This window comes from Ursus arctos, unplaced genomic scaffold, assembly GCF_023065955.2.
Source record: "Ursus arctos isolate Adak ecotype North America unplaced genomic scaffold, UrsArc2.0 scaffold_13, whole genome shotgun sequence".
In the NCBI taxonomy this organism is placed as follows: domain Eukaryota; kingdom Metazoa; phylum Chordata; class Mammalia; order Carnivora; family Ursidae; genus Ursus; species Ursus arctos.
Genome location: NW_026622797.1, coordinates 29,439,879 through 29,464,159, shown reverse-complemented (window position 1 = coordinate 29,464,159; position 24,281 = coordinate 29,439,879). Strand labels below are relative to the sequence as shown.

The 24,281-nt window shown below is 37.1% G+C and overlaps 1 pseudogene; it reads right to left on the bottom strand.

Annotated features, from left to right (window-relative positions):
* Nucleotides 1–540: 540 nt before the first annotated feature.
* Nucleotides 541–24,281, bottom strand: part of LOC113259680 (ferritin heavy chain-like) — a 132,235-nt pseudogene continuing 108,494 nt past the window's right edge.

Here is a 24,281-nt window from a genome sequence, read left to right as displayed (position 1 = left end):
GTACCATACTTAATTTATACATTCACTTTTTGATGGAAATTTGAAATTGTTTCCACTTTTAAGCTATTATAAATAAAGCTCCCATCAACATTTATGTACAGGTCTTTATATGGACGTATGCTTTCATTTCTTTTAGGAAAGTATCTAATGGAAGTGCTAGGTCATGTGGCATGTATACGTTAAACTTTTTAAGAAATGGACTTTTTTCCAAAGTGGTTGCCCCATTTTACATCCCCACCAGTATTGTATACAGCTCTACTTCCTTGCTAACACTTGGTATGGTCAGCTTTTTAAATTTTTAGTTATTCTAATAGGTGTGTAGTGAAGTGTTATTTCACTGTAGGTTGTTTTAGGGTGTTTTTGGTTTTTGGTTTTGGTTTTTTTTTTTGAGAAGGAGCATAACAATATTGCTTTATTTGAAAGAATGGTACAAATGAAAGAACTTAAGTTGATGTTTTGGTACGACTTATGGAGAAGGTAAAGATAAACCCAAACGCATGCACAGCCTTGGTGACAAAAGAAGTCACCCCCATGGCTATGGCGAAACCAACCTAAGGCTTAGCTATCAGTGTCACTGTCTCCCAGGGTGTGCTTGTCAAAGATAGGCTCTGCAATGCCAGGATCCAGGACCCCCATCTTACACAAGTTGGTTACAGTGGTCATCTAATTCTTCAATGGGTTTTACCTGCTCATTCAGGTAATAAGTCCTAATGTAACCACACAAATAGAGGTCCATTTTTTTCACTGGCCTTTTTGTGCAGTTCTAGCAGTGAGCAACTCACACTTTTATTTTTATCAAATGTGACATACACTCCATTGCATTCAACTCACTCCGCAGTGGGCACAATCTGGTTTCTTGATATCCTGATGGAAGATGTAGTCTTTCTTGGTTCAACGTCTTCATCAATTTTCTGCATGCTCCCTCTTCTCATGAAATCAGTGAAGAAAACATTCGCTTCTTCAAAATCACATCATCCCAGTCAAAGTAGCAAAACGTGGACAGGTAGATGTAGGAGATGTAGAGTTCTGGGTCAATTTGGTGATTGATGGTGACCTCTGAGTCCTGGTGGTAGTTCAGGTGCACCTGCAAGGGGGGTTGGTCATCACAGCAGGCAGCAGGGGTCTGGAGACTGTCCAAAGGATCTGTGAGGAAGTGTTGGAGAGCTGGCTCTGAGTAGTTGGCTACCTGGGGTAGAGCTGGGAATGCAGGGAGAAAGACACCATGAACAAGATTAGATGATAAAAATAGACTAGGGGTAAAAAGAAAAGAAAGAAAAGAAAAAGAAAGAGAAAGAGAGACAGGAAGGAGGGAGGAAGAAAAGGGAGAAGGAAGCTACAACAAATACAAAAATATTTTTTAAAATCTACAAATGAATTAAATTAATAAAATTATCCAATAGAAAAATAAGTAAAGGATTTACTACAGTTGAGGGAAATGTAACTTCAAGTGTCATAATAAAGAAAATTTAAAAGATGCTCAACTGACTGCACCATCCCACTCCTGGTTTCAGCTGGGATCATGATCTCGGGGTCATGATCTTGGGGTCATGGGATGGAGTCCAGACTCGGGCTCTGCACTCAGCTCAGAGTCTCCTTGGGGTCTTTCTTTCTCTCTCTCTCTCTCTCTCTCTCACTTTGCCCCTCCCACATCCCAACCCCTCGCTCGCTCTCTCTTAAAATAAACAAATAAATCTTTTTAAAAAATGATAGATAATATCCAGTGAGATTGCAAGGATAGGAAGTTAGTACCTTTGTGTATTGGTTTAGGAAGTATTTTAAGAGAAGAATCTGCAAGTGTCATTAAAATACAAACTATATATAACCTTTGACCCAATAACCCCACATTTGGGATTTTTCCTATAGGGGAGAAAAGATTATTGTACAAGAGCATTGTTTATAGGGGGAAAGTCTTGGTAATAATTTGGATGTTCCTCAATTGCTAATTAAATAAATTAAATAATTAATTATAGAAAATCAATAAAATGGAATATTTGCACTATTAAAAAATGACTTATTAGGGAGAGCTGTCCATAATATGTAAAATGAGAAAAGACAAATTATAGATTAATGAGTAAATATGATATCATTTAAAAACTTGCTTCTATATATTTGTGTAAAAACAGAGCTATATACTAGAGATTTCTTACAAAACTCTTCCCTAAAATTCTGCTTATGATAGCTCATTCTAGCCACTGTATCCTGGTTTCTAGATCTTTTCCAGTGCATCACCAAGGGTTTCTTGCCTTTCCAATGTAAACAAATCTACAGCCTCCTGGGAGACCTGGCATCTCCCAGTTCCCTCTTTCACTGAGCACAACAGGCTCAGGAGTTCATCAGGATGACAGAGGCTGAAGATACATTATATATATTTATACATTATATATATATATATATATATATATATATATATATATATATACACACACATATATATATATATAGTGATACTTTTTCTCTGTCACAAAGGGAAATTCCAAAAATGCAGTGGGAAGCTTATAAGATGAGCCAACTGTTTTTGGGTGGCCATTTTTATTTAAATGACAATCTTACATAAATTAAGCATCCATGGGTAGGGAATGGTCTTATAAAGAATTTTCTTACAAGTAATTATGGATAATTTTAAGGTCATGAGCTTCCCAACACTGCGTTCACAAGAAGACTGGAAGACCTTCTCCATGGATGCTGGGGAGCAAATTTCCACATTAGGTGAGAGGCAAACGTCACTGATTTCAAAGGTAGCATTCAACTCCAAAAATTTATGGTTTTCGAACCCTTTGTCATAGTATAAATAACTACATTAAGTGAGTCGTTTTCAAACTCTATTCCACAGGGTTCTAATATCCCCAAGTATAGAAAGAGATGGCATTATTTTGCTGTCTGCCTCGGCTATTGCCTAGCAGTGTGTTCCCAGGGCCTGGGTGAGCAAAATTCATTAGGAGATTCCTTCTAGTTCAGAACTTAAAGTCATTCCATTCTCCACTGCTTTACACTCTCACTTATATAAACACATACTGGTGTTTTTGGTGATTCGAGCAACATTTCATACTTGAATGGCTTACTCTTCTGTGGGAATTTTTCCTCTGCTCACATGGATGGCCACATGAACCATTTCAGAATTCTGCAAGATGTAGCAATAAAAATGACTTTGGCCCACATGTTTGACTGGAGAGCTGATATCTACCCCAGATCAAATAGTTTTTACTCTATAAATAAAGGATTTGACCTGTTCATTTTAGCTCGCTTGTCTAAACATAGCTGTTCAGCTGAGAAGTGATCCAGATTTCAAGTGTCTGGGCCTTACATATATAACACACATGCACACATTTACACACATATGCAGACTTGTGTGGGTACACATACTGGCATTCTTCCCCCTTTGACCAGTTTTGGAGCATTTGCCCTAATTCTCCAGGGAATCCACTCAGTAAATCATCAGTACAGAGAGAAAGAACAATCCCAGGATTTTTTCCAGAGCACATCTGGCTTAGTAGGCACTAGAATGAAAAATAGGGCAAATACCAATCTTAAAGTGCATTGGCTGTTTAGTTTCCAGCCAAGAAAGCAACAAAGATGGAAAAGGGGGAGTACCTGTGGTCTGTGATTACTGGGGTGGCAGGCTTCCAGAGACACCAGGCCTTGACTTTGTTTTATCAGGATTCTTCCTTAGTTGCTATTAAGAAGTATTTTCAACAATCTCATTTTTATTAGCCGTTTGTGCCCATTATAGTTTTCTAGTTGCTAGTTTGTTATGGCTTTAACATAAATAAGGTTCTAAAAATGTCTCAAATGAGGAGTTGCAGGGCTGGGTATGCTATTTAGACCATATAAAAGGCCTGCGTAAAGGACTTCCCTTGTAATGGGACTCTTTTATATTTAATAGAACTGTCATATAAACATATACTAGCATTTAAAATGCAGTTTCTGGGCCATAAAATAAACACCATTTCTAATATTGCTGTTGGCTTTCACATGCATAGAGCTCAGTTCATTAAGTGCCCTTTACTCCATTTATGTGAAATATGTTTTTAACCACCAGAGAAGTATGTAAAGTACATTATCCCTTGAAATGCAGTCATTATCAAGGAAAGACTAGTGAAAATCAGATAGACCAAATATTTTCCATAGATTTAAGCAAATTATAGTTAATTTTAACACCTTTACAATACCACAAACCTGGTTAGCTTCCAATAAATTATTACTGATGATTATGATAATAGCATTCATAACTTGAAATATAAATGTGGACATACATCACAAAAAATTATTAATTTATTTACAAATACATTTATAATTCAATGTTCACCTGAAAGTTATATTATAGCAATAATTCATTTATTTTATCAATTAAAATAAGGTAGATTTAAATAAAGTAGTTCTTCATTGCCTATCTTTATAAACATAAGTAAAACTTCAATGTGAAGTTCTCCTATGAAATATGTTGATATTAGCAATAACCTGACTTATAGTTTTTTAATAAATGAGTTAACACGTTCAAAGTTCCTAGAACATTCCCAAGCACATAATAAGTACTCAATAAAGCTAGTACTAATAATATTGTTTTTTAGACCTTCGTTTTAGAGTAACCAGAAGTGAATATTTTGTTACATATGTTCAAAACTTTTTGTGAGACTTGATAGAAATCATGAGTGTGAATTTTGTGGTAAGTAGAAAGTGCTATGTTGTATGTCAATATATAGCATCAATCAATCTAGGTACATACATTTATTAAAAATATTTTCTTGAGCTTAATTTTTATGAACATTAAGGAGTTTGATAGAGTTGAAGAAGAATAAGATGTGATCACAGCCCCTAAAATGTTATGTGAACATAAAAAAGTTATTAATAATATTAACACAAAAATACTAAAATTAATTTTAAAAAGAAAACATTGAAATGGCATTACCAAGCAGTTGGGAAATTTTGGCATTTTCAATACATGGTGTTAGAACATTTGGTTATCCCTACAAAATACAACCCAGAAAAAGTAAATTCCTGGTAAATTAAAGACCTCAAAATGAAAATTAAAACTGCAAAACTTTTGGGAGAAAATCTAGGAAGATATCTTTATGACATCAGGAAACAGAAGAATTTATTAAACCAGACACAAAACCCACAAACTAGAAAGGAAAAAATGTTTGAAATTTATCTATTAACATTTAAAATTTCTGTGTGACAAAAGATAACATAAAAAAATTAAAACAAGTCACAGACTAGAGGAAGATATTTGCAGACATATTAAAGTCTCCTTTCCCCAAAATGGTATCTGGAATTCTTCATGCCTTAACAACCAAAAGACAACCCAATAAAAAGTGGGCAAAGGATTCACAGAGAAGAAAACACAATCATCAGTAAATATATAAAAGCATCCTCAACTTCATTACAATAAATGGATATGCAAATTAAAATGAGAATCAGAGGGTGTGTGCTTCTGGCTACAGTTGACTAACTTTGCATGAGACTATATCTTTTAACATGAAACAAAACAAATCTAGAAAAATTTAAAAATCTGTTTTAAGACTTCAAAGAGTAATCAAAATAGGACTTGAGGAGACAATTCCAAAGTAAAAGGAAGAACAAAGAGGTAAGTTCAACATTCACTGTTGCCTGCCTTGTAAAATATTTGCCAATTTGCTATTTTCAACCAAGATGGTAAAAGCCAAACAAAAACTGGTAACTATGAGATGAAGAAACTTTTCAAAATTTTCAACAGTCACAAGGGCTGGAGAGACAAAAAGGTCTCATCATAGGAGAAGATCCTGGTAAAATGCTCTGGGCATTCAGACGACACCCCAAAAAAACTATACCTTTAGACTAAGGAGGTTGCAAATAAACTACCTCTCACTATTACTGAAAAACATCTGGAATTAGTTTAACCAAAGGTAAGTTAAGATGACCTACATCTATTCTAATATCTGTTTATTAGAAGCAAAAGTTAGTCCTTTCTGCAGGAAATTAACATTATCATGAGCCTTAAATTCTCTTTAAACCTTTCACATACAGTGCCTGATATCCAGTGAAAATGACTGGTTATACCAGAAACATAATCAAATTATTTAAAACAAAGAGAAAAAAAAGATGAGAAAACAGATCAATAGGAAATTCAAGTATTAGAGCTCTCAAAGCAGATTTTAAAGCAATTGTGATTAATATGTTCCAGAAAAATACATGACAAGACAGAGACTTTCAGCAGAGAATTGGAATCCATAGAAAAGAATTAAGTAAAAATTCCAGTTAAAAGATACATGATAACCAAAATTAAAAGCTCAATGAACTGATTTAGCAGAATATTGGACACTGCTAAACAGAGATTCAGTGAACTGAAAGATTGGTTGATAGGAAAGAGCTTGAATGAAGTACAGGAAGAAAAAAAAGGAAGGTGAGTACAGAATGTATTTTAAGAAGTATATTGGACATGATGAAAATGTCTAGCATGTATAAAGGAGATTAATGTGTGTAATAATTGTAATATGTATAAGAGGAGAAAAGAGATAAAATGGGACAGAAACAACATTTGAAGAAACATGACTATGAATTTTCATAAATTTATAGAAAATAATCAAACCACATGGGGCACCTGGGTGGCTCAGTTGGGTAAGCACCTGTCTTTGGCTCAGGTCATGATCCCAGGGGCCAGGGATCAAGCCCCGCTTCAGGCTCCTTGCTCAGTGGGAAGCCTGCTTCTCCCTCTCCCTCTGCCTGCTGCTCCCCCTGCTTGTGTTCTCTCTGTCGAATAAATAAATCAAATCTTAAAAAAAGAAAGAAAGAAAGAAAGAAAAGAAAGGAAAATATCAAACCACAGACTCAAAAAGTTTTATGAACCACAAAGAGAGAGATAAATACAAAGAAAGGCCACAAAGATCTACAGCACAATAAAACTACTGACACAACAAAGATTCAGAGATACAAATACAGATACAAAGAAAATAACAAATGCATCCAGAAAGAAAATATGTTACCTTCAAAAAAGCAAGGAAAATACTAATAACTAACCCCTCAACACAAACATTAGAAACCAGAAGAAAATGACATGGCATTATTTTTTTTACATGCCAAAAGAAAATACTTAACAGTCTAGAATTTTACACACAGCAACAATATTCATCAAAATTTAACATAAAACAAACATTTTCAGGTATATAAAAACAGAGTTGGTCACCTGCAGATTCACTAATTAAAAGATTATTAAGTTCTTGGCAGAAAAAAAAGTTAGCTTGCATAGAAATTCAGAAAAAAATAAAGAATACAAAAAAGGATAAATATATAAATACACTTGAATGAATGCCTAAAAAATTGCCTAATTCATTGTGTGGCTTAAAATAATTGAAAAAGTTGGGGGACCTGTGTGGCTCAGTTGTTTGTGAGTCTGACTCTTGATTTTGGATCAGGTCATGATCTCAGGGTCCTGGGATCAGCTCTGTGTCAGGCTCCATGCTCAGTGGAGAGTGCTTGAGGATTCTCTTCCTCTCCCTCTGCCCCTCCCTCCACTCGTGTGCGCTCTCTCTCTCAAATAAATAAATAAATAAATCTTTAAAAAATATATTAAAATATTTGAAGAAGTAGAATACAAAATAACAATAGGTAAGAAAGGAGTATATATATTGTTGGAAAGTAGTAAAAGTAATAGTTTATATAGAAATGTAACAAATCACAGATTCATGTTTTAACCTTTAGGATAGCCAGTGAAAGATTAGTAAAATAATGAATTACAAAGTAATAGAAGGTTAAGTATAGAATAATAAAAAAAAAAACTTGATTAATCTAAAAGAAGACAAGTAAGGGCAAAAGAAGAGCAAATAGAAACCAAATAGTAAGATAACAGATTTAAACCCAAATATATTAGCTATTTGATTACATTTAAACAGTCTGAATACCATGATTAAGATAAAGTTTGTCAAATTGAATTTTTTTTAAAGTCAGCCATTTGTAATATACAAAATGTGCATCTTTAATGCATGGTTGTAGAAATGTTGAAAACAAACTTAAGAATAAGACATATATGCAAATATTAACCAAAAGAAAGTTGATGTAACTGTATTAATATCAGGAAAAAAGTAGGCTTTACTGCAAGAATCACTATTAGAGATAGGGAGGAATATTTTTAAATGGTGAAAGTTCTAATCTCCTAGGCATACATAACAATATCTAAAGTCTCAAAGTCTCTAAACCAATAAATGATGGACTCTTAAGAAGAAATGGACAGATCCAGAATCATTGGGAAATATTATTATGAAAATTCATAGGGATATGGACTATTTCAGCAACATAACCAGTTTGGCTGAATTGAAATAATATACAAGCTGTAACAGAATACACATTCTTTTTAGGTGTACTTGAAATACACAAACTGTAATATATATAAGTATGCTTGAAACCTTTGTGAAAAATGGCCATACATTAGCTCAAAAAGCAAGCGTTGAATCTCATTAGTAACTGGGAAAATACAAATTAAAGTCACTGTGAGGGGTGCCTGGGTGGCTCAGCTGGTCGATTGTTGGACTCTTGATTTCAGCTCAGGTCATGATCTCAGGGCCTTGGAGTGGAGCTGAGCCAGGGGCCCCACACACAAGTGTGAGTCTGCCCATCCCTCCCTCTGCTGGCACTCTCTCTCTCTCTCTCTCTGCTCTCACTTTCTCAAATATAAATAAATCTTTAAAATCACTGAAATTCCGTTATTACACATCAGAACGACCAAAATGAAAAATACAGAAAATATCTCTTGCTGAAAAGAATGTGGAACCACTGGAATATACTGCTATTGAAAGTGTAGGTTGGTATGACTACTTCAGAAAAGTTTTTGGCTGAATCTCCTATAATGGAACATATGTATATACCATGATGCAGCAATTCCATTCCTAGGTCAATATCCAACAGAAATGAAAATACATGTTTTCCAGAATATACATAAGAATCTTCAGAGCCAAACACTGGAAATGACTCAAATGTTTATCCACATTAAATGGATAAATAATTTGCCGTAGATGCACATAATGGAATTTTGCAGAGCAACGAGATTGGCTAACTACCCCCATGTTCAACAATATAGTAAATCTCAAGACATAATGTTGAGTGAACAGATATAACACAAAAGATTCTGAATCTGATATTGATTTTAATACTACTCATTCTAGGTAAAACTTATCTATTGTATTCATTTTTTAGGGTTGTCATAACAAAGCACCATACACTGGGTGGCTTAAACAACGGATGGTTATTTTCTCACAGTTCTGAAGGCTAAGAGTCTAAGACCAAGGGGTCAACAGGATTACTTCCTCCTGAGGCCTCTCTTCTTGGTTTATAGATGGTCTGTGTCTTCACATGGTCTTCCCTCTATACGTGTCTGTGTCCCAATCTCCTCTTATAAGAATACCACTTGTGTTGAGTTAGGGCCTACCCATATGACCTCGCTTTAACTTAATTACATCTTTAAAGACCCCATATTCAAATACAGCCATATTCTCAGGTACTGTGGGTTGGGACTTCAATTCAGCCCATAACCATATATATAGTTAAAATTCAGAACAATGCTTACCTTTAGGGACAATGGTGGTGATAATGACTGGGAAGAGGCATGAGGAGCTCGGGTGTTCTGGCTTCTGATAACACACTTAGCATTATCACCTAGTAAATATTATCACTTAGTAAATACTCATTAACTTATATACTGATGATTTGTGCACTTTGATAAATGTTTGTTGTTCTTCATTTTTAAAAAGCTTAGTAAGAAAATATAAATTAATAAAAATAAATTTACACCCATCAGATGGCCAAAATATAAAAAATGCAATGCAGTGTGAAGATTTGGGCACTGCTGGGAAGTTTAGAGTGAACCACCTTAGAAAGCAATGTCTCAATTGCTGTAATGATAAAAAAATAATTGATACTTATTAAGCACTGTTCCAGGAGTTGTTATTTAATATGACAATGTTACAAGTTATATTTTCTTAAGGTGTGAACTGGGCTTCTATACAAAAGAGGCTAATAGAAATCCAATAGTTAAATAAGAAAGAAATCTACTTATTTTCCCTGTAACAGTCCAGCAGTAGATGGCTAACAAGGCAGCTCCGCCAGGTTCGATATGGAGATTCCATCTCTAGGAATAGGTTGCTCATCTCTCACCATTACCCAGAGAGCAGGAAGCGGCAAAGGGCAGACAAATACACACAGGGATGTATCTCACTTCCGTTCCTATCCCGTTAACCATCATGTAGCCGCGTGGCTACATCCAGCTGGGAGGATGTTGAGAAATGTAACCTGTATCTGGATGGCCAAGAATGCACCTGAAACTCTTGGATGGACAGAAGGGAGAAACGATATTGGAGTACAACCAGCAGTCTGCCATAGGCGATTACTACTACTATCATTGTTTTAGAGATTAGAAGACAGAGTCAAAGAGGTAATGACAGAGTCAAGACCTGAGTTCACACAAACAAACACACGTACTGTGTGATGCACTGCCTCTCTGCACCTAATAAGATTAAAAATGTAGAATCTATAACCAGCTATTCTAGCACACATGCGTAAAGAGACATGTCCGGGGAAGTTTATTGTAGCACTGCTCGTTAAAACAAAAACCAAACAAACTAAAGTAAAAACAACAGTCAGTAGAAACTTCACAGCCATTAAAACTAGATTTCAAAATGGAAAAATCTTAAGAACACAGTGCTGAAAAAACATTGCAGAAAGAATACATACATGATGTCATTTGTGTAACATTTTAAAAACAGAATAATATGTATTGTTTGTGACTAAATACATAGGTAGTAAAAGTACAGCATATACATGGAAATATACAGATATATCAAATATGGCAAAATATTAATAAATACGTAGTTTTAGATAATATTATTTTAACGTTTGTGTTTTTTGCATGTTTTAAATGTTACTAATGATGCCTAAAACCTTCTTTTTAAGTGCAATGACCCTACAGTGTAGATTTTTGGGGGGTAGTCTTAATATAAATTACTCTTCCTATTTTCTGTAAACTATTCATGTGTTCCGGGGATACCAATGTCTTTTGGACTGTTCTCACATATAGAACTGATACCAAGATCATCATCTTGGTTTTGCATCCGGACAATGTAGTTGGCTTATGTGTGGTCACTTACTCAGCTAATGTAGGATCAAAGCTTGCACTTACCTTGTGCAACAATCACGTTATGTAATTTTGCATGGTTCTTATCCCCCTACACTTTCAAAACTTCTTCCCCTTTCATCTAAAAATGTTTTGGACTAATTCTAATTGATCTACCATGATCAATTATCAGTTGCATCTCCAGGTAGAAAACGTGATTCACATATTTGTGACTGGAAAAAAAAAAAAAACCTCATCACACTAGGCTAGGTTGAATTTTTAAGTGAAACAGTTTCTTGGAATTGAGTTCATATAGTAAAGCTGAGGTTTTGCTTGGGTTTTCTCATCTTTTCTAGGTGAACACGGGAAAAGGAGAGTGAACCAGAGAGGCAGATTTATAGTTTTGAAGGGCAGACCTAGATGTGGTAGCGAGATTACAGAGTCAAGATTTTTCAATTGCATTTTCTAATTATTTGTAAGGCTCTCCTTCTCTCTTAGACTGATTTAAATTAAACCCAGAAACACTGCCCTTGTTGAAAACAATTTTTGGTAATAGCAAAGCAGAATTATTATGATCTTCATTATTCTTTTTCTTATCAAATGCTGACATATTCAAGATAGATTTGTGAATTATTGGTACCTAAATAATCATCTCCTTCATCATTTAAAATGGACAATTTCCTAAGTTAATACTTAGGTCCTTCTTTAATAAGACAGAAATAAAATAAGGATGAGGAGTTTCCTCTTGTATTTGAATCAAAATTACTTTATTACATAGTATGGTTAAAATCATCGAAGACAGTTTCCGTGTTTTAACAATGGAGTCTCTGCAGTTTATACGGATATTGTGCTAGGAAGGAAAACAAACTGAGAACTTTTATAAGAGGGCATTCTTGGTTCAGATGCATTACAAATGAAGTGCTATCACTTTCAGACCTAACCAAAAAAAAAAAAAAAAAAAGACAAGGTTTTAATGTTAAAACACTACAATTGATTTATTGATACTATGCTTGTCAAATACAGGAGAAACTTTTATAATGTTGATAAGATAAGCATAGAATTTAATTTGGCTATAGATACAATTTCTTGAAGGTTCTCTGAGGGTTGGACTGATTGATACAGACCACTGGAACCTCCCTGTATTCTTAGTAAACTGGAGGAAAATAATGGCCTCATCTTCTTCAAATGGCTAATCTTCTCTAGCTTCATATCTAGGGGTTCACTTAAAAAGTGCCTGATAGCAAAGCCTGTGAAATTTCTTTCTTACAATCCCTTCAGAGTAAGTGAAGCAAAATTTTGATCAGTTTTATTTCCCAGCTCTAATCTCTTCTCTAATCTATTTTAATCTAGTTTTCTCAAAAAGGAGCCTCTAAGACAAAGCCTTGCATGGAAATAGTTTATTTGGGGACTGATCTCAGGAATAAAGGAAGAAGGACATGAGGAGTAAGAGAGGGAGGAAGGGAAAGGTAATCTAAGGGTGCATAGTAAACTGGCCATCGTGATGAGGGCTGGTACTCCATCATGCAAGGAACTTCTCAGGATCCTCATGAAGTATGTGTAAGATTGTCCAACCGCAGGACAAGAAGAGAGAAGTATTTATTAATCGGCTCCATTGCCTCTATTAGTCAAAGGTGGTCCCAGAGATACTAACTTCCTTGCAGTCCTGGTTCGTGCATTCATGAAGGCCGAAGGTGTTCGTGCAAGCAAGCATCCTATGTTTCAGCATCAGAGATATTCTGGGGTAGGAACTGAAGGCTATGTGGCACAGTTCTGAATGAGGTGTTGTCAAAAAGCATCTGAGCAAAACTAGTGGAAATCTGCAGAGGATATGAAGTGGTACACAAGAAGTGTATGATGTAGTCTACCTTCTACCTTCTGTGCCTTTTAGATCTTCTTGTGCCCTCCATTCATTGATCCCATCAAATCAAATTCAGCCCCAAGGTCCCTTATAGGTCATGACCAGTTGCAAAATCTATGACAACTCAATACAAAAGGCTCAGTGCAACAAACTACACTCCCTTGTTATCCGGAGTCTGAAACTGATACGTACCCCCTAATTCCTCTACTAACCATTCTAGAATTCTTTTACTCTTTGCCTGTGCCTCAGCCTGCCTTGGTGGCTTATCCAGTGTGACCTAGACTTTCTCCTCGAGAGACTCTAAGCTCTTAAAGCCTTTCCTTTTTAAAGCTGCAATTGTTATTTCTCCCTGCATTCACCATTATCACTGAGCACAGAATCAGACAACCTAGAAATGCCTTGTGGTCTAAACAGAGCCTCTCTGTTCCCATGATGTGGCAGCAATCCTAGATCTTCAGGGAAATTAGAGTCAATGACTTTAAGTTACCCCTTTCTTTGTTAACATGAGGAACCCAAAGTGACCAGGTTGTAGTTGGAGCTGTAAGTTCAGAGGAATTTTTACTGTGTTCGCTAGTAAAAATGTTCCCTTCCTGGAAACTGGGACTTTTGATCTGACAGATCAGGAACGGGAAAGACAAATTTTAAAAAAGGATCACTCTGACGGTGAAAGCATCCTATGTTACTTCTGTTCTTTGTTTCCCTGACCCAGTTATTCTAATGACTCAGCACCAAATGGTGTTTTATAGTAGCTAGTCAAAATACTATTATCCAAAGTTAGGTATATTCTTTTCTTCTCCATCTCCTATGGTGTGATTATGTTAATCATTTGTAATGCAGTTCAGTTGGTCTGTTAGTGTTTGTATTCCATTTTGAATCTCTCCTCATCCTGATTGCTTTAAATTATTTATTTATGGGGGGGAGGGAGTAGGACATGTGTAAAAACTGTTACTATGTTTCTAAAAGGCAAAGATACTCAAAAAGGTGGACTTAGAGAAGTGCTGTTCCCTCTCACCCCTGCTAACCTGCTCTCATTCCTCCCTCTTCTCATAGTACTTCATTTTTCAGACTTATCATCATTAATTTGACTGCTCCCTATGTTTAGGCATTTAGTTTGCTTCCAGTATTTTGCAAGTGCAAACAATGCTGCAATGAACAACATATGGGTAGGTAGTTGCCTACTTTCAGAGGTGTGATCGCTGAGTCAAAAGGTAGGTGCCTCCATAGTTTTGTCAGGTGTTGCCGGATTTCCTTGTATCTCTTGCACCCCCACCAGCAACGTGTGGGAGCGCTAGCTTCTGCATAGCCTCACCGACAGGAAGTGCCATCATACTTTTTATTTTTGTCAGTCTGACAGGTGAGAAATGGTATCTTAGTGTTGCTCCAGTTTCCACTTCTCTGTGAGTGAGGTGGAACATTTTAAAATATGTTTGAGAGCCCTTCTTGTCTCTTTCTTGTGTGTCATCCATTCATATCACGATATGTACCATTTGTACCTTAGTCTTCCAGTCATTTTTGCCTTCGTTTCAGTCTTAGCTGTACATTAATATACTTTAAAATACTCACCCTCAATTGTTTTGCTTTAATTTCCCCAGTCACCACTATATTAGATTCCTCAAAAAGAGCCAATGAGTCCAGAATCTCCTAGATTTTTATGTCAAAACCGCTTTTTCTATAACCTTGATATTTGAAGGACAGCTTAAGCACTAGGATGTTTGGTATGAAAGAAAGGAGATACACATGTATTATTGAAGGGCTAAATACAATCCCTGCAATACTGAATTTTAATTGGAAATAACTGTGAATTTATGACTTATCATATTTGTATGCATGTGTGTGTGTGTGTGTGTGTGTGTGTGTGTGTGTGTAGCCCTATACACTGATAACTCTTAGAAGCACTGATTAGCACAGTAGGAATGAGAATCTCTAGTGCTCAGATTATGGTCTTTAAATACCATTTCCCATTGCGAGAACCCACGGCTGATTCAGGCCTAGGGCAGAAAACGTTCAAGATGCCATAGAACAATCCTGTAATAACTAATAGCTAGGAAGCACTAGGGTCATGTCAAAAGGACTGAGGAGCTAACTTGAAGAGGATCTTATTGTCCAAAAATGGAACAACTTGAGCTTAAAAAGGATAATAATGGCAATGGATTGAAATCTATCAACTGTGTTTTAATCCATGAGTTTATAGGTTTAAATGAACTAACTGATCACTTTCAGATGGAAATAGGTAACCAATTCATCAACTTGAGTAAAAATAAATAGAGGGAAAGAATAAAGTACTCACCTTCCCTTTCCATGAACTATACTACTATCTGGTAATCAAATAGTAGCTGAGGGAAAGTATCTCCTTAAAAGGCAAAAACTAATAAATAGGAATTACCCAAGACTTCTAATTTCATTCCCGATGTATAAAGAGCTTGGAAATCATCGCTCATTTTTACAACAAGAAAAAAGCTAAAGAAACTGAAAATCAATTACTTTTTTGGATGCATGAAAGAAATGAGGTCAGAAGAAATCTGGAGAGACAAGCGAATTTACACTATCATAGCCCAGTTCTGCTCACCAGACAGTGGATATGCAACAGCTACAAACTAGTGAGAACACTTACATGGGAATTTTGACAGGTTGCTGGTAGCTGAGTTTGGACTAACTCAAAAGGCAGAAACTCCTGGGGCCACAATACTGGGGTCTCTACACTTTCAATCATCTTACCTCCAGAAACCCTGATATGTTCTCATGGTGAAGATGTGAGAAAGACCCCTTCTACACTCTGGCAGGTGGGGAGAAAAAGTGATCTCCTCCCCCAAACTATAACCTCAGCTTTGGAGCAATCCCAATAGATGAACATGCTACAAAATACCTGACCAGTGCTCTTTAAAGTTGTCAAGATCCCTAAAAACAAGAAAAGTAAGAAATTGTCATGGCCAAAAGGAGCCTAAGGAGACATGATAAGTTAACGTACTATAGAATCCTAGATGGGATCCTGGGGGGGACTGGTGCGGGATGAAGAACATCAAGTATAAACTCAGAAAATCTGAATAAAGTATGGACTCTAATAATAATGTATCAATATTGATTCATTAATTATAGCAAATGTGCCATACATATTACACTAAGTACTAACTGCTTATTTTTTATAAATCTAAAACTATTCTAAAAACTAAAGTTTACTAAAAAAAAATAAATTAAAAACTAATACACAAAAAATAATTTGTGGAATTTTAAAAATAATTTTTCAACCTGAATGAATTAATTGAGCTAGGTCATTTAGCATCAATAGTAGCCAGTATGTCCAAAACAGGGATAACCAGACATCATGTGCTTCCTAATGAAAAATGACACATGCAGTCTTGCGTAAAGGAATGAAGCAAAGTCAGATCACAGCTCTGGATTCAGCTGCCAATTTTCAGGAAATACAGAGCATGGAGGAACATGTCGAACAGCACCAAGAGTGTACAATCAGGAAACTCCAGACTGTGTGAATTATAGGGCAAATGGCCTGGGCTTTTCAACAAATAAACTGTAAAGAGAAGAAAGTGATGGAAGGGGAATCTATATGTTAAAGGACATCAAAATTTCATTACATTTTTTAAAAAGCAAGACTAAAAAATGTGACTATCTTCCTTCTTTTTTTGATGGTCCAGCATTGAAATCCTTGTGTAATGTTAAGGATTTCTGTCATAAGGGTCAGATATTCTATTCACTAGCCTCCTTTGTGAATAGGGCTAGGCACCCACCCTAGCTGCCACCAATCAGATGACCCCACAGGATCACCTAGACTTTCTACCGCATCACCAAGAGCCGGTGCCCCCACACCGGCAGTAACTACTGACTTCTCCAAATACCTCAATTCCTCTCTTGGTCTATTTAGACTGCTGTAACAAAATACCATAAACTGGTGGCTTATAAACTACAAATATTCGTTTTTCATAGTTCTGAAGGCCACAAGTCCAAGATCAGGGTACTGGCAGATTCAGCTTGTCTCCTGGTTCAGAGACAGCCATCCCTCTGAGGCTTCTTTCATTAGGGCACTAAACCCATTCGTGAGGATCCTACCCTCATAACTTCATCACTTTCCAAGGCACCACCTTCAAATTACCATCACATTGGACATTAAGATGTAACATGTAACTATTGGGGGTATGCAAACATTCAGTTCATAACAACTCCAGTAGCATAGCCCAAACACTTAATATAAGCCTCAATCTCCTCCAGGAAATGCACTGGGTCTGTGGCCACTTCTCCCTCCACCCTTTCTACCACTATTTTTAAGGGTCAAAAAAGACCTACAACCTGAGACTAAGACCCAGCTACCCCAGATTTCCTTACCCCTATTAATAGGGAACTGAGGGTACAACCCCCTTCCCAATCCCCTAACGCACATTCTCTGCCTTAAATTCATCCAGGAAATACTTTCATTTAGCTTGTTATTTCTGTTTATATAAATCACCACAAAAAGCCCGGGCTCCCAGTTAACCCTTTATATCTTTTTATTCCTACACTGCCACCCTCTCCTACCATCTCCAATCCCAAAAACCATTTCCCTGTCCCCTCTGAAATTCAAGGTCCAAGTGCCAGATTGTATTTCCACAGTGGCCACAAGATCTCCCATCCCTATGTTCTTGCAATTTCTATTGGAATGTCACTCTTTCCATGAGAACTCTCAGACCATTCCATTTAAAAATTCCACCTGTAATCGACACCTGCCCACACCTCCATCTTCCTTATCCCCCTTACTCTGCTTTCTTTTTTCCTAAAGCACTTATCACCTGCCATCACTTTACATGACTCCTTTACCAACTGTTTATGGCCTGTGTCCTAATGCCCCACTTGCCTCCAGCCCCACTAGAATATAACTTCTAAGAGGATGAAAGCATTCATTTTTTCCCCTCAATGATGTATCCTAAGCTCCTAGATTGGAGTCACTTACATTTTAGGTGCTTAGTATATATTAATTGAATAATGATCTCTGGATTTTGAATCAGGAATTGAAATCTCAAAGAAGAAAAGTCAAAATGATTTTTCATCCTTATTGTGGTGACTCCACCCTCACTTTCGCAGGAGGAGCATGGAGGGCAGCAGCAGTAAAACCAGCATGTCCGGGGCGCCTGGGTGGCTCAGTTGGTTAAGCAGCTGACTCTTGGTTTCAGCTCAGGTCATGATCTCAGGGTCCTGGGATTGAGCCCTGCATCTTCGGGCTCTGCACTCAGTGGGGAGTCTGCTTATCCCTCTCTTCCTCTCCCTCTACCCCTCCTCCAGCTTGCTTGCACTTTCTCTCTCTCTCTCTCTCTCTCTCAAATAAGTAAATAAATCTTAACAAAAACAAAAACAAAACAAAAAAAGCATGTCCAGAACCCTGTGATCCTGTGGTCGCTGGCAGTGTCAACACTGACCTCACACCCATCGGCTGTGGCTCGAGTTTGGCTATGGTTTCTGCTCAATCTTTTTCCTTAGTGTCTGCCTGTTTCTTGGGACTCATTCTGCAGCCATCTCAGTCATTGATCTTGTAAGTGGGACAAAGTCCTCTTGAATAATGATCTTTTTGCTTTAATCAGTCATCAAGAGCTTATTTCTTCATGAAAAATGAAGAACACCTAGCTTTGGTGTTTTTGAAAACAGATGAGGATATATTTGAAATACTCACGGGTTCAGAAAAACATCACTAAAAGTAAAAGAGAAAATACTACAAGGTGAGGGGATCCCCTTCATTAACTATCAACATATGCAGATTAGACAACCTAACCAAAAACTTGGAGCCTAGAAAGCCACAAAATGTGAAAGCCCAAGTGCTCTTCATGTTTCAACCAAGCCCACAGAAGCAGCCTATTCCTTTACTTCTCTTGGTAGGTCTAGCCAGAAAGGCACAGCCGTGAACAGACAGCTCTTTTAAAAAGCCATCACTTGGACGAGTGTAATATAAAAGGCCATCCTTGGGAGAGCCCCGGCACACATCCATATGGTTTGTGAGTCTTTTCCCTGTGACATTTTTATGAAGGTTATGTATATGTCCCGTTCATCTTCATTCTCCTGGTGCTAATTGCTGTCTATTGGACCTTGCTACTGTGTACAGAGACCACATGCTTCCCCTGACACTACCCCGGCTGCGGTGTGCCACATGGCCCTGCTGTCCTCAGATAAGAACCTGCTGCTGTCTGACCACAACAGCTGGAAATGTTCTCCCTTGTTGAGCTTATCTTGTTGAGACTCAAGCTGAGCTATGACACAGTCGACAAGCACACAGAATGAGTGGATTCTCTGGGGGCAGCTTCTGGCAGCCAAAAAGCCTCCCATGTGCCGTTGGGTGCAGGTTTCCTATTTGGAGTTGATAGGGAGCTTTGCCCTGGATGCTTCCTGTGTGTTGAAGACAGAAAAGAGGTTCCAGGAGGGACCCAACTGCAACTTTTCCAACAATCAGACTTTCTCTGGACCTCTCAGCAATATATTTATTTTTCCTTGGTTAGGGACAGAAATACATGGAAGAGGATAGTCCTTAAGTTCTTCCTTTCTCCTTCATCTCTGTAATTTATAGTGTCTGCAATCTAGGAATTGCAACACTTACAATAATTGGCCTCTGTTGAGATTACTCTCTCCTTGTGCTACACCTCTTCCCAACCCCACTTTGAGTTACCCAGTATCCAGAATTCTATGTTTATCATTCCCTTGCTTTTAAAAATGATCCTACCAATCACATATGTCTGTATGCTTAAACAACATAGTGTTTAGTCTCTCAGTTTTATAGATACGATGCCATACTATTACAGATTTCTGGAACTCAGTTTTTTCCCCCACTTACCAATGTGTTTCTAAAGTTCATCCATGCTGTTCTGTGGAGTAGAGATCATTGACTTTTCCTGCTGTATACTAGACCAGAGTGCATTTATTCCTTGTTGACATTTGGGTTGTTTCTGGCTTTTAGAAATCTGAATTGGAGCTGCTCTGAGCTTTCTTGCCCGTGGCTCCTGGAGCACTCTTGCCACTCTTCATCTAGTGTGATCGCCTTAGAAGGGACTCGCTGGCTGTTTGCTGCACATCACTTGTTAGGCCAAATTATTTTCCTAAACAATTGTTCTACTTTATTAGCAATCTACGAGTTCTCATTGATTCACACTCTCTTAACATTTGGTAGATTTGATTTTGCAGAAGATTCATGAGGGAGAAGGAATTTTCCCTGATTTGAGAGTCTGGGCTAATTAATGCCTTTCAAGTAGAGAAAAATGCTCCTCTCTGTCATGCTTGCATGTTTGAGTACATGAGTCCTTTTTTTTTTTTTTAATGTACTTTATTCATACCGGTCGATTCAACCATTGCTTAGGAGTGGGGCCTGGCAACAACCTTCAGAGAGACCACCAGAGAGAAAACATCTAATTCTCTCATGTACCATCTCAGATCTCCCTACCTTATGGAAGTAAAGACAGTAATTTTTGGGCTCCCTCATTCTTACACAGAAAAGACAGGCAGGTGATGTCTACCCTGGGCATCCCCACTGCTCAGGTGTTGAAAGTAGCTCTGTGCTGGATGGTCCTAATTCCACAACTTGAAAGCATTCAGGCTTGCTTTTTGCAAGAAGTGGGTGTGGTATGTCTGGAAAGGGAGAGGCAAAGATACAGACTTCACTGTCTCTTCTTACTAACTTTAGAGTATGTGTGTTATCCTCAGAAACAAGGTGAACTCACTAATGCCCTGATCTGTTCTGCACTAACAGGAGAGGTCTAGCATTCTGATCTAAGTTACAAAGAAGCATTTCACCAGGACTTTCAAGTGGCAAGAACTTCAAGCTAGGTAAGGAAGAGGACAAGGCAGAAAGGCAACTGGAAAGATAACGACATGCCAGTTAGTTGACTTAAGCTTGAGGCTAGACCAAATTTCACGCCAAGAGAATGTAGGGAGAAAATCATGATTGTTATTTATTTATATGAATTCAATTTTCTTCCCAGCAAACCTAGAAATTCTACTTACCCTCTTCAGAGATTTGTGTTCTCCTGTACAACAAACCTTGAAATTATAAAATAAAGTCTGAACTTTTTCTTTTCTGATATCAAACATTTCTATATTTAAGAAATCCACGTTTAGGACTGCATTTCATAGTGATCAGCTGGCTGTTCCATGTTACATAAGCACAAATCTGACTTTTGGTAAATTATCTACCTCCAAATTTTTCCTAAAGTCTTGGAAAATACATGTTATGTTCGAGGTCACAATTTGTTCTTGCCATTTCTGAATATATCTGTGTGTGCTGATTTATGGAATGGTAGCCCTTCCCAAACAGAGAAGACCTTGTTCATTCGGTATGTGCACTTGGATATCGTCATCTTCTCCTTCTTCTCCTCCTCCCCTTCCTCCTCAGCTCCCCCTTTCTTCTCCTTCTCTCTCCTTTCCTTTCTTCTCCTTCTCACTCTTCCTCTTTTTCTCCTTCTTAATGAAAATCTTCTATTGGAAAAGTGGTGCAATAAGGAATGATGAAATTTACTAGCTTAAAAAAATTCTGAATTGTAAAAATGCAATTCTTTAGCCAAAAAACACTTCCTCTCTTGTTCCTTGTCATTAGAAGTATGTATGTGTATAATAAATAGGCTATTTGCCATTGCTTTTTATTCCCTGGAAATAGACTTTTTAATTCACTAGACATTTTCCAAATTAAGCAAAGGAAACTGGAAGATAAATTTATGACTACAGTTTCTGGGGAATAAACATGAGGCCAGTTGGATATAATTCCTGTGAAGTAAGGGTGGTGCAACAGAGCAATGAAATCAGAACAGTCTAACTAGCCAATAAGAATGATTCATAGAATAATATAATCTTAGGTTTGAAGGGATTCTTAAAGGTCATCTAGTCCAGGAACATGATTTACACCAAAGAATTTTTTCACTTGGCAACATAAAACCAAAGTTGTGTAGTTTGTTTTCTAGAACCAATCCAAATTATTCTGGCAAAATTATATTTGTCTTACACTGTAATAACAAATTTAATGTATTAGAGGTTTTCAACCTGTAATCTATAAATGGGCCACAAGGGGAGCCCAGGGGCCCTCTGAAATGGAATGTAAAATTGTGTAGGACTGTGTATATTTGTGCTTTATTCTAAACAGAAATATTGGTCGATATAACCTAGGTAAACAAAAGCTCTTTGGGATTCTCAGCAATTTAAAATATTTAAAGGAATTTTATAATCAAAGAGTTTGCAAACCTTTGTCTTATACCCTACTGCTATCTTCATTTCTTTCAAAAAATAAATACCTAGTGTATTCTCCTGGGCCTCTAAAACAAATACTTTTAATGCCTCCAAATTAGACTGCCTGCTTGTATCTCTCCCTTTCCCACTGCCAAAGACTAATCACCATCCTGGAACTTAAAGTTTTATCATACAATCAGAAGTAACTCTTAAAGATAATTTACTTATTTTTATAGTGATGAAATTGAAGTCCAGGAAGGTAAGTGATTTGTCTCAGGTCACATGGGTAGAGTCAGTCCTAATCTGGATTCAAAACCTCCAGACTTGTAAGTCTAAGCCTCACAGCTGGCATTTAAGGTTGACCCAGTCACTTGATCTACTTGTCCTACTATTCTTCTTTTTTTTTTTTTAAGATTTATTTTTATTTATTTGAGAGAAGAGAGAGAGAGCACAAGCCAGGGGGTTGGTAGAGGGATTGGGAGAGGGATAAGCAGACTCCCCACTGAGCAGGGAGCCAGACAACCACGCAGGGCTTGATCCCAGGACCTTAAGGTCATGACCTGAGCTGAAGGCAGACGCTTAACCACCAAGGCGCCCCTAGTTCTACTGTTCTTAAACACCCTTGCTCTAGGCATCTCATTTCTTTTATAGTCCCCTGAACCCACCAGACTCACCATTACCTCCAGGTTAAGAACTCCTGGTTTGAAAGAGCTAGTCTTTGCTCTCACTCTTTCCCATACCCAGAATGGTTCCTACCCTTTAAAATTCCATTTATCTCATTTATTTTCTATATTAGAGAACAAATGCACGTAACTATGCCCTAAATCATCCATGTAGTACATTATCAAACAAGAGTTCTTGCCTGGCTCCCTACCTCAGAACCCTACTGCACAGAAACAACTACTCAACTCTTAACCATTTCTTCCATTGTGTATCACCATATTTCTTAATAACATGTTTTTAAAATGATGTTTCTTAATGTGTTAACATTGGAAATTATCTACTGACTACCTACTCCTAGATGGCCAGGATTTAACACCTACCAGAGCCACACAGACATGCCCTTCCTCTTATTCTTCCAATATAGTTGTATCAGAATATTTGGCTGAATCAGCATTTAGTTTATCGGATTACACCATATAAAAAATTGCTGCTATAAAACTATTTTGTAACTTCTTGGTTTTATAATTTATTTTTTAATTTACATGCAGCAAAAATATTTATGTGGGTTATTTCTGGACTCTTTTATTCTGCTCCACTGAGTGATGAGGATATCCTTTCACAAATACCATCGTGCCTTGCTTCCTGTTCCTTGACGGTAAATTTTAAAAGCAGGGTTCTGAGTTCTCTCATTTCTTTCTTCTTCTTCAAAATTATTTTGGCTCTTCTAGTTCCTTCCCCTTTCCATGTAAATTTTAGGATGAGAACAAGGGATTCTTTGGAAGATACTTTTTATCCAGAAGAATATTTTCTGTTAGGGGTTCACATGCCTGCTACTGAGACTGTATAGTTCCACACCTGAGACTGGCCTTGAGGCAGATCCCAGACTGAAAAATGAAAGAAAAATGCAGATCCTCCTGATACTCTCCAGCTTGCAGGGCCTTTATTCCTTTTTAGATGTGATGGCATTTAAATAAGCAGATTTTGAGTAAGGCAGAGTACTCTCCATAGTGTGGCTGGGCCTTTTCCAATCAGTTGAAAGCCTTCAGCCAAAAGAATGAGGTCTTCAGAAGAGGAGGGATTTCTATCTCTTTGGGCTGAAGACGACAATAGCTACTCTTCCCTGGGTCTGCCCTGCAGATATCAGACTTGCTAGCCCTCATAATCATGTGAGCCAATTCCTATACAGATACAGATGCAGACATAGATATAAATTTTATAGAGATGTGCATCTTATTTCTTCTGTTTTTCTGGAGAACATTGACAAATATGGATACCTAGATACATAATATTTTTAAATCAATAAAGTAAATAAAAACAAAGTAATTTATAATAAAATTATGTCAAATCCAATATATAAATATTCAAGCAGTGTCCCAAGTCACGAGTGCTGCATAGCAAACAATCCAAAGTTTAGTAACATAAAATAACAACCATTTTATTAGACTCGGAAATTCTGGGTGTTAAGAACTCAGAAAGAGCAAAGCAGCGACAGTGTATCTCAGCACCAAAACATCTGAG